General features: G+C 34.2%; 1 pseudogene; it reads left to right on the plus strand.

The window, feature by feature from the left end:
- Positions 1 to 7,458: 7,458 nt before the first annotated feature.
- Positions 7,459 to 8,888, plus strand: LOC149215504 (putative thylakoidal processing peptidase 2, chloroplastic; annotated as a pseudogene).
- Positions 8,889 to 11,720: the final 2,832 nt, after the last annotated feature.

The raw sequence follows: 11,720 nt of genomic DNA on the forward strand, positions 1-11,720 counted from the left end.
TGGTCTTGGTACTTATCAATTTAAGATCTAGAAGAAGAATTTTGGTTGGGTTTTCCTCTCAAGAGGTCAAAGGTTTTGGCCCCCACTGAAAACTGAAAAGCCTATATACTGTGGCAGTTGTCTTGTATTGTGCATATTGGTAATTGCCTTGATGAAGAGAACACAATAATAAGCTAACGAAGAAAAGTTCATAAGCTAAGAAGTAAAAGAATATCACAAGCAATTCTCAAGCATAGAAATTGTTAACTTTGAATTCCCTATATTTCGCAACATGGTATTGGATCTTAGGTGCTAAACGAAAGAAGGGGCATTCAAAGAAAGCTTACATAAGATAATTGAACTTAAAAGAAAGGAATCAAATCAAGTCGGAGGTTATCAAATCCAAAGGATCAAGATCTACATCAAAGAAACCCTAGATCGAGGAAATATACTTCAAGAAAGAAGCAAGAAGAAAGGTTGAAACCCTAGAGGACTCCACAAATCATACATCACCAAGGAAGTGGAAGCTCTTCAAATCTAAGGAATATTAGATCGAAATACAATCCTCTCTCTATTGAAGAAAATATCTCATAGAAGGCAGACTTCCTTCACTGAAATATTTGAAGTAAGAAGCAGCAAGTTCATCATCAAGTTGAAGGTTCGATCTTCGCAAGTAAGTACCTTTTATTATAATACAATCTAGTAAAAATGACTTCATATTTCAAGGAGAACCAGAATTTGGTTGGGATATCAAACTTCCTTGTATGGAAAAGAAGGATAGACATTGTCCTTGAAGTAAATGAAGTCATTGATCATGTCTCAAAAGATTCTTAAGGAGTCTATCGAAGATCCACTCATTTCCTATGTAGCCAAGTTGGAGACATCTAAAGAAATATATGATAAGCTGGGAGAAATTTTCTCTAGAAGCCCGATAGAAAAGATCATATCACTTATATCTAATCTTCATAAATTGAAGGTGTCAAAAGGATGGAGGGATATTGACATGTCTCTCAAAGGCATCTCAAATAAAAGGTCAATTGTAGGATTGAGGAGAGATGGTATATGATAACGAAATGATCTTCGTTATTCTAAATGAATTGACTGATGAACAAGGTAACCTCATATCTACTCAGGAAGAGGAAGCTATCCCATTCATCAAATTATGGTCTCTATGCAAGGCATAGGAAGACAAGATGAAGAAGGAAAGTGACAAAAGATCAGATAGAAGGGAACAATTAGTGACAAGACGAAAAGGGAAATTTGGAAAGTTTGGTACTCCAAAGAAGAAAAGGAAGAACATGGCTAAGGAAAGATGCTATGGTTGTAAAAATCTAGGCACTATAGAAAATATTTTCCTAAACATAAGAGGGATATGGAAGAAGACTATTCTACTAAGGAAGTGAAAGAACCTAAAACAAAGAAGCTTAAGAAAAAAGAAGCAAAAAGATATCTACTATGACTGAGATGATCTTCTTCATTAAAAGGTCCCTTTCACTTGTAATTTATAGATAGGGAGCAATTTAAATAAGATAATATGCATCAAACTAGAAAGAAGCATCATGATAGAAGCATTAGAAGTAAGAGCTCATGACAATGGAAATATGTCTAGTACAGATCCTACTGATTACAAAGGATAAGAAGCTCCTAGGAAACCTCATAGAAAGAAGCAGAGGTCATCATCAACTGGGATCATCATAGTCAATAAAGAAAACATATTTCGGGTTAGATGAAACATCCTCAAGTTTCTTTGATGGAATTCTCATCAAAGCCGATTCACCGATATAGAAAGGAAGCAAAGGTTTTCATCAAGAATTCCAACTCGTGGGATTCAAGGAATGTTGGTATGATGACATGACAAGAAAGCAAGTTTGAAGGATAAAGTGCTTTCGAATGAATTTGCTACAGAAATTCTGGATGACCAAAAGGAAGATGAGGTATGTATGCTTACATAGATTATTATGAAATTCATGTCATATGGTTGTCGATAATATGGATCACTGTTTCCGTCTTGGAAAATATGATCAAGAGAAAAAAGGATCCCCTCCTCCCAAATATTGCAACAAATCATAAGTCACACTAGATGAAATCAAAATAGTATGTCCTTATATGAATCATGAGGAAACTGAATACAATCAAGGAATTTTGATTGGAAACTCCTGGGAATGAAGTGTGTGAGGAAAGAGAGGAAGAGATTGTGATAATATGCAACAATGGTAGAAGGAATTCAACATCTGAAGTCTAATAAGATTTGACTAGAATATCTCCCGGAAAGATGTGAAGACTCTGATAGAAGACGGAAAAAGATAGAGACCCTTGATAATGGATATTTGTGGGAGATGCGTCAATCTGCATGTAGGATGCTGATACTTAGGGGAAGATGTCATGGTGAAAGATCATCACAAAGGTAACTTTGACTTGAATAGTTCATTGATTATGTTTTTGAACTAACATATGGATGAGCTTATGTATGTCTGGCAAAGGGAAATATGTGGATGACTTCCAAGTGGACCATATAGGAGTATGCAATGTCCCTCCGAAAGGTATGGCACGAAAGAAGAATGACATGAAGTGAAGCCAGATGGAAAATATGATGAATCACTTTCTGATGAGTTGAGGACATGACTAACATATAAATAAAAGTGATAGATGATTTGTTCCCTATGTAGAAGTTCCTAAAGATGAAGACTCTTTGACGAAGAAGAAATTCATGACATCGAAGGAAGGATCTCTTCAAGAAGTTGTTTGTTTCAGGATCTCCACATGAGGAGCTGCGATAGGTCCCTAGTTAAGAGGGAGCCTGAAAAGAAGTTTTCTTCCTTGAAAGAAACTTGGAAATTCCTAAGCAGGGAGCTTAGGTACATTCCTTTGTGATAGGAATGAGTACATTCCTTTAATGGAATATGTCCTCGTCGTTTGAAAAGGAGAGACATACATGTCATTCGGGTCTTCACCTAGGAAGACAGAATGAAGGATTGTGTAATCATTTGGCATCCGATGCTCTTTGAGGATGAGATAGGGCATCCAACAGTAAGAGTAGTCATGGAGGACCAATATTCTTTGTGGGAGTGGGAATTCCAGGAAAAGAATAGTCCTCATGGAACATATCCTGAGTGAACCCAGGGGGTATGTTTTGAGAGAGACAATGATGAATGTGTCTATAAATCATTGGTCTCGCTAGCATTGTGTTATGATCTTGTGAAGAGATAGAGTTGTTATTCAAGGCCTTGCTAGATAACAATGATGGTTGATATGATGCTATACAAATGAGTTACAAATCCGAATTCTTCTTATGAGAGGTTCTTCATATTGAGAAAGTCCAAGTACAATTATAAATACCTCCCTAGTTAAGAGGAAGTGTTGAAAAGTGTAACTAGGTTTGGTCTTCATAATGACATGTAAATATGATTTTATGTAATGAGACGTAAATAAGAAAAATAAAATTATTTTATTGACTTGCTTCATGGGTTTCATGAAAAATGGATTTTGTTTCTGAGTCAAAGGCTCCCATTGAGAGTCTTTACGATTTATTTGTCATATATTCATAAAATAATAGAGTCATTGTCATTTAATGAAGTCATGATACACTTTGTAAAAGGTCAATATTGTCTATGTAAAGTATCCTCCAAGAAATTGTCATCTATCCTTTTCAAATCAGTTTACAAATGATGGAAGAACATGCTAGATGAAGTCAGCCTAATTCCAGCAATCAAGTCGGCCTAAAGATCATGTGGAGAGGTGTATAAATAAATGTACTCAACCTCCATTCAAACCAAGTATCTCGACAAGATTTCGGTCTAAGAGAAATGTGAAGAAAGGGTTCAGAAGAGAAGTACAAAGTAAGGGAAGTGAAAGGGTTTCTTCTGGGGCAGTGAAAGACATTCTTCTGGGGCAGCGAAGAATTGTTCCTATGGATCAATGAAGGAGGCATTCCTCTAGGTAAATACAAAGATAGGATTCTTTTGGGCATACGAAGAAGGATTCTTTTGGGATCTTCGAAGTAGGGTTTCTTTTGGAATAGCGAAGGAAGGTATCTTCTAGGGCAGCAAAGGAAGACTCTTACGTGTGATTGAATTAGAGATCTAGAGACCGAGTTTCTCTAGAGAAGACCTAGAGACCGATATTCTCTAGGGAAGTTGTGAAGGAGCAGTGAGAAAGATAGAGATTGAGTTTCTCTAAAAGGAGTGGAGGAGAGAAGTCCAAGATCAAGAAGAAAGGCGAGGAAATGAAGAGGCAGAGCATCAAGGTTAGTGACAAGGTTCTTGGAAGGATACTAGAGTCAAGGGTCTGTGTCATGGTCTTGGTACTTATCAATTGAATATCTAGAAGAAGAATTTGGATCGATTTTTCCTCTCAGGAGGTGAGAGGTTTTGGCCCTGGCTGAGGAGCCTACATACTGTGTCACTTGTATTTTATGGAGCATATTGGTAATTGCCTTGATGAAGAGAACATATTAATAAGCTAACAAAAAAATATCATAAGCTAAGAAGTAAAAGTATATCACAAGAAATTATCAATCAGAGAAATTGTTAAGTTCGTGTTGTAGCGACTACAACCACCCTCCAAAATTTTGGCCTACACCAATTTCAAAGCCTCCCTTGAAGAGTTTCACTTGATGATTGCACACACTCGGGTTCACTCCGTGAGCTCGTGTGAGTCTTTACATCCGCCTTGCTTGTTCATTGCATTCAAGTCTCTGCATGTTGATGTCTAAGTCATGCTTGCGACCATGTTCTAGTTATGCTCAAAGTCTTCGCTTCGTATGTGCTTGTTGTGTTCACTATGAAAGCATCTGTCGCACTCACACATGAAGTCATAGTCACTGTCGCGCAATCATTATCTCGATCAATGAACGATCAATCACGTTTGTCGCACTTGTCACTTACACCATCAGTCAGTCATGTTGAACATGTATGTCTGGATGGTTTGGTCGTTTCGTCGTCAAGTCATGCAAGTGTGTGTTTGTGTGATCACCTATGCATCTTTCGATTGTTCACACATGACTTAACCATTTTGACGAAATTTCTGACGACCAAACTCCCCTATGACAGACGAACCATCACCCTGCCATCGACTCGATTGACTGTCAACCAGAATAGCGCAGAAGCACCAAGCTAGTCTTTTCAAGTTGTGCTGCCCGCAAACAATCCAATCAACTCTCATGTTGGTCACCCAGACAGTCGGACCTAGCAGCCACCCTAGGACTAACTCCCCCCAAAAATTGCACAAAGCCCACTGACCTCACCCGCTCAACTGACTGAGGAAATTGCGCAGACAAGCCTGACAAACACCAAATGCCATCCCTGTCTTCCTCAGAAAAATGCGTAGTTTTCCCAGTCAGTCATCTTGACATTCGACCAACTATTCATCTTAGAAATTGCGCAGTGTTCATAAGCAGGGCTTCCGCTGCCCATTAGTCAGCTCAGCTCAGAAATTGCACAGAGATGATCAACAGGCCAACCTCCTGGCCTCAATGCAGTTTTCCTTTCTAGCAACCCCTAGCAGCAGACTTCCAGTTCCCTTTGGGAATTGCACAGTTTTTGTTGCCAGGGAAATAGATTGCAGTTCCTTATGGGAATTGTGTAGTTTTTGCTGTAAGTGTCCCGGGAAGTTCCCCAGAAAAACTGTGCAATCCCTGCCTACTAACCCTTCATGCAGCCCAGCCCGTTCCTCTAGAAAATTGCACAAATATGGTTGTCCAGCCCCACTGCCCATTCGTTCTAAAAAATGCGCAGAGCATGCCTGCCTTGCCTTCCAGCAACTCGGACTGTTCCTCCCAAAATTTGTGTAATTTTTCCTCCCAGTCGAGCCAGACCTTGCAGACAGTCACTGTCGACTCAGATTGTCTGTCTCCATCTCTCAGTGACTCTTACGTAGTTTTCATCAACAGTTGCCTGAAGCCATCATCCTACATCACAACCTTGCTACCTCTCCCAATCACCTGCATCTGAATGATCACGTGTCATGGTAGACTAGGAGGTTTTGGATTTGATGTCGTCTCATCATGAGTGACTGCAGGTACAGGTACACCAACGAACATGGCAAGATGACGAATGGGATGAATGAAGGGAGCACATGCAGAATGACAGGTTCACCAACAGACGAACGAACGAAGCATGCGAAGCGAACGAACGCGACGAACATGCACCTTCACAAACAGATGAGCCTGTCAAGCCTTCCAACATGCAAGCAAGGAATAACATGCTAAAGCTTCATCAAGCGAACCAAGGACCATCGAAGACTCCGTGCACTTCAATTCAATTTGTTATATTGAAATTTTATTTTTATTAATAAAATTATTACCAATTTTTTGTATTAGTAATCATAATATTTGATCTAAGGCTTTTGTGATCCATATTGATTTATAATATTATTTCTATAATATATATATATATATATATATATTAATTACAAATTAAGAATTATTTTAGCATATAAACTAAAACAATGATTCATATTTGTAACTATTATATTTCAAAACTGCATATTTAAACTTAGTTAATAAGCATATAAAATTTTTATACTTACAATAAACTCTTTTTTAAAGGTGATGTGTTTGGGCTCTTCTCTCTAATCATCCTATGCATATCACTTTAAAAAACCAAAGAAAAATGTAACTATATGTATCAAGTTTTCATAATATTTAAAATAAGAATATTTTTATATATAGATATATATATATATAGATATGTGAAGTTTATATAAATATAAATAGTATTATTAAGAACAAGCATAGATCCCTATTAACTAAAGATCTATTAGGAACTCAGAATAATAATAATAATAATAATTGAGTTACAAATATTTTCAAGTTTTGCAATAAAAAAAAAATGATTTGCATCTTGAGAGATTTTATCCTTTTGTGTGTTTGGTAGATAATAACATAAAATTTTAAAATAATCATAAAATTAAACATTTTCATAAATATTAATATAAGGAAGTGTATAATTTATATATCTATCTGATACATAAACACTAATAAATTAGATACATATTTTTAAAACTACTTAATATAAATAAATTATTATCGTTTTTAATTATTTAAAAGGTTAAAATTTAAAAATTATAAACAAAGTTAAATTTGGATCATATGCAATAATAAGTATATTTTATAATTTAAAATGCAATTTTTTGATAGGTTAAATGTACACTAATAGTAATAAGAATAATTATGGGTCGGGCTTGGAGTATGCCCTAAAAATACTTATGGTTGGCCAAGAGATCGTCTTCCTCGGACGTAACGAAACAGGTTAACGTACCAAGACCCAGAGGCATATGGCAGGAGTGAAAGTATTCTCCCTTAGGGACCTCAAGGTGGTGTGGTTTTTCTTAAATAACAGCGATGAGTTAGCCTACATTCACGGATAACATCCACAGATAGTTGTCATCACTCCTAGTTTGACCACTGAGTTATGATAGGTTTTCCCACCTTTGAAAAAAAGAATAATTATGGGAATTCTCAAAATATATATGAGCATAAATATGAGGTACGGAAAACAGATATATGGTCATTCTCAAAATATTTACGCTAAAGTGTTTCCCTTTGAGAAGAACTTCTCTGTTGCCTACTTGTCACAACTTTGTACCTTTGGATTATATGTTAGACAATTAAAAGATTTTAAGTCGTTTGATCATCACAGGTGAAGGTATCTAGAAGGAGCAGTTCTTGATAACCTATCGAGCATAGGTCATATCTCTTTTTCCTTGTCTTGTTTGCTACTTCTATTGTTGGATCTTGCAAACTCTCACAAGGCGCTGGAAATATATTGTCACCGTCGTCCTCATATGAGAAGAATAGACCTTGTCAGGGTTTCTAGGCAAAGAAGGCTAAGATCTTGTCGCCCTCATATGAGAAGAACAATCACTGTCAAGGTTTATGGGCGAAGAAGGTCGTGGACACATTGAGGGAGTGCAAGCTTGAGTATTGTTCATCATGGAAGAAGCAGAGTACCAGAGAAGGGCATGCATAATACCAGGCAACGATGTGCGTCGTTGGGGAAAATACTTGTTCTGGACTTGTTGTGCTCTCAGGTTCCTCCTCCGGTATCTCTGAATTCATTCATCAAAACCCCAACAATGTTTCCTACCTTGACTGGGTCTATGGGGTTTTCTTTGATGGGGGGAGCTTCCATGTTCAGGCTTAAGTCATCCACCATGATACTTTTTTCCCAGAACTTGAAATGGATTCTTGCAGTGAATTCTTTTAGGTTTTGGTCGTTGCCAAGCCCAGAAGAAGGGATAAATTTGTAAATTCTTGTAGTTTGAGAAATGATGATCAAGGGGATGGAGGAGGGAAATACAATGCCCTACTGAAAAAGGAAACAGAGAAACGGTCGGAGACTGTTGAGTAGAAGGGTGGCAGTGAGAGATTGAGTTGGTTGCCTGGGTGCTCTCATATAAGCTCAGATGATGTAAAGACCCTTGCAGCGGTCGTTTCCATATCCCTTATTTTCAGTTCGTTTGTGGTAGAACCCAAATACATTCCTTCCCTCTCCATGTATCCAACCTTCAATGTCTGAGACCTGATCATCGCGGAAAAGCTCTCCTATTATTTTAGAAATCCAGATGTGACTGGTATAGTAATATTCAAGTCTCCCCCAACTTTACAGGAATATGGAGATAGTGCAGGAGATGTCTTCATTAAAATAGTAGTAGCAAAATCGAGCGATTGTGTGGAATGCGTTCCAAAAGACTATGTCTTTGTGATGGGTGATATTCGCAACAACAGTTTTGACTCCCATGTTTGGGGACCACTTCTGGTCAAGAACATTTTAGGGAGATTTGTAGTACACTACTGACCTCCAAATAGACTTGGAAGTATCGTTCATGAAACTAGGCATGGAAGTATTGTTCATGGAACAAGGACAACCATATTACCATACCGCAGAGTAACAGCTAATACTGCCAAGTAAGACATTTTTTGGAGAGTTTCTTTTGCTCAAGTCTCTCTTGAACATTCTTAATTCAAAGGCAAAACATTGAATGATATTAAGCTATAAGTTTTGGCAAGCCCGAAGATTCAGAACACAGTATTGTGATGCCATTTAAGAGCCAGATTCTCATTTTTGGTGGACTCCATTCAGTGAGAAGATGTGACGAGCATGAAGTTGAAAATGGATGATATGTGTCTCCTCTGCAGTATGATTGAGTTGAAAATAATTTTCTGCGTATGGTGCTTATCATTGCCCAATTTATAATAGTCATACTATTGAATTGAAAAAAAAAACCTGCCGAGCATTCAGATAAATTTTATACTTCGTATGAAGATGGTTGTAAAACCACTCTACCATGTGTCTGTGATTTGTTTATAAAAATTATGAGTGGAAAAATTATACTCAGATTTTATATTTCATGAAAGCAGCAACAAATTATTTGAAGTTCACTTAGAATTTTTTTTTGAAGTTTAAAATTATTTATAAGTTAAATAAGAGATATTATTTTCTCTTCTTTTTAATTAAAAGTTTTGTTTTGCAAAGGTTTGTGTTGTATAGTTTTCTCTAATTTATTTTTAAATGTCTTTTATATAAAAAATAATATTAAAATATCTGTCTTTTATATAAAAATAATATTAAAATACCTTTTTTTAATTTATTTAGATTTTTTTACAAATTTTTATGATAAAAAGTATTATAAAATATTTAAAATAATTTAGTTGGGTTTAAAAGACAAAATTTAACAAAATTAAGAAAACTATAAGTTAATTTAAATATAAATATTTTAGGAAAAAGTATTGTAAAGTTAATTTGAATATAAGTATTTTTCAAATTCAATTCTTAAAGTGTATAAAAAAAAAAAATTATTATTATTATTATGTTACCATATAACTTTTTTTAATATTAATATTTCTTCAATTTTAGGTAAAAATATCTTTATTGATATCCATTGTTAGATACTATATGTAAAAATATTAAACATTAAAAAATTTAATAAAATAATAGATTTTTAATTTTAAGTGTAAATTTTTTATTTGTATATAAAAAAATTATTGAATATTAAATTATTTTAATTAATATAAATATTGAAATAGTTTATAAATAATATATATTGAAAATTACTATTTTCATTGTTTAAATATTAATTTCCTATTAATCATCGCAATTTTTTTATGTAGATATTATCATTGAGGTTGAGTTAATTTTTTATTATTAATATTTTTCAAAAAATTTGTGTGAAATTCATATTAAGAATAAAAGAATAGCATCTCACTCATATTATATTGTAAAAAACTCTTTTCAATGTAATAAATGTATTTTGATTGTACTATGTTGTAAAAAAATTCTTTTCAATATAATATATGTTATGTCAATTACATAATTTGTTGTTCCATAAAGAAATTACACATTCTCATACTGAATTATCAAAACCCAAAAATATACGTTATACTCAAACAAAAACTTCTTGATATATTCAAACAAATGTTCCATGAAACTTCTTGATATATTCAAACAAATGTTCCATGACTTTGTAATATGGAGAGGTTGCATCCTTAGATCATTGTCTCTAGTACCAACGAAAGTGATCTAACCTTGCAATAGGCCAAAGTAATAATGCATGAAATTCTAAATAGTACTATGCCGACTTTGTTGGTTTCTTGGTCAAAATATGGCAAGCTAACAAACTCAAAATATGGTAAGCTAACAAATGTCATTTTGGCAGGAAGCAAAAACTATTAGGTGTGTTTTACCTTGTCGGAAAATTTTGTTGTTCATATCAAGATATTTATAAAACCATTTTCCATGCATTGTGATCTATGTTATATTTTATAAAAATCCAAAATGAATTATCTGAAGCAATTTTGTTCTTCATATCAAGATAGTTATAAAACTATTTTCCATGTGTTGTGATCTATGTTATATTTTATAAAAATCCAGAACGAATTATCTGAAGCAATTTTGTTGTTCATATCAAGATAGTTATAAAACCATTTTCCATGTGTTGTGATCTATTTTATATTATATAAAAATCTGGATCAAAATATCTTAAGCTCGTTTAGCATTCAACATCTTGTCTTAATTTACTGGGATAAATTTGAGCTTAACTGAATGCCAGGTTGGTGGATTTAAATAACAGACACTTGCTTCTTTCCAACCATAGAGTGTATCATTTATAAAGGTTGTGTTAGGTATGGATTTGCATAAGTCGCTTATGTTTTTTCCTTTTGATTATGCATTGCCTAATTGAATTCATCCATATTTGAATTTATTTATCCATATTAGGGTTGAATTAGTTTTACATTTTTCTCAACCTTAAAATAAAAATACATATTGAAGAATTGAAAATGATGAAAAATATATTTGGAAGAAATAAGAATTTTTTTATGATATTGTTTTAAATGTAGATGTAGATGTAGATGTTAATCATGTTAATGTTTTATAGGTTGTATATACAAACAATTCTCTTTCGTCACTCTGATATCAACAAAGAAAATAAAATTTTAATAACAGATGACTAACAAAATGAAATATTCACACACTACAAATTTTACATGTTTGAACTCTAATGTTTAAGGTAAAGTATTTTATTTATCAAAATAAAAATCATGCTTACAATCTATTCCATCTATCTCTTTTAGACTGCTTTGATATATCTATCTATTAATCGGGAAATCCCTGGAATGACGTAAACAAAGGGAGGGAACTCGATCACCATTTATTTCATTTCTTCATGTTATGATTTCCAAACACTAATCATAAACTAGTCATTCCTTTTCTACTCCTTGATTAACCTTGGAAATGAATTTGAAG

The sequence above is a fragment of the Pinus tabuliformis genome, chromosome 1_1 (assembly GCF_031772625.1).
Source record: "Pinus tabuliformis cultivar Carrire ecotype Pingquan chromosome 1_1, CPIR1, whole genome shotgun sequence".
Classification (NCBI taxonomy): Eukaryota; Viridiplantae; Streptophyta; class Pinopsida; order Pinales; family Pinaceae; genus Pinus; species Pinus tabuliformis.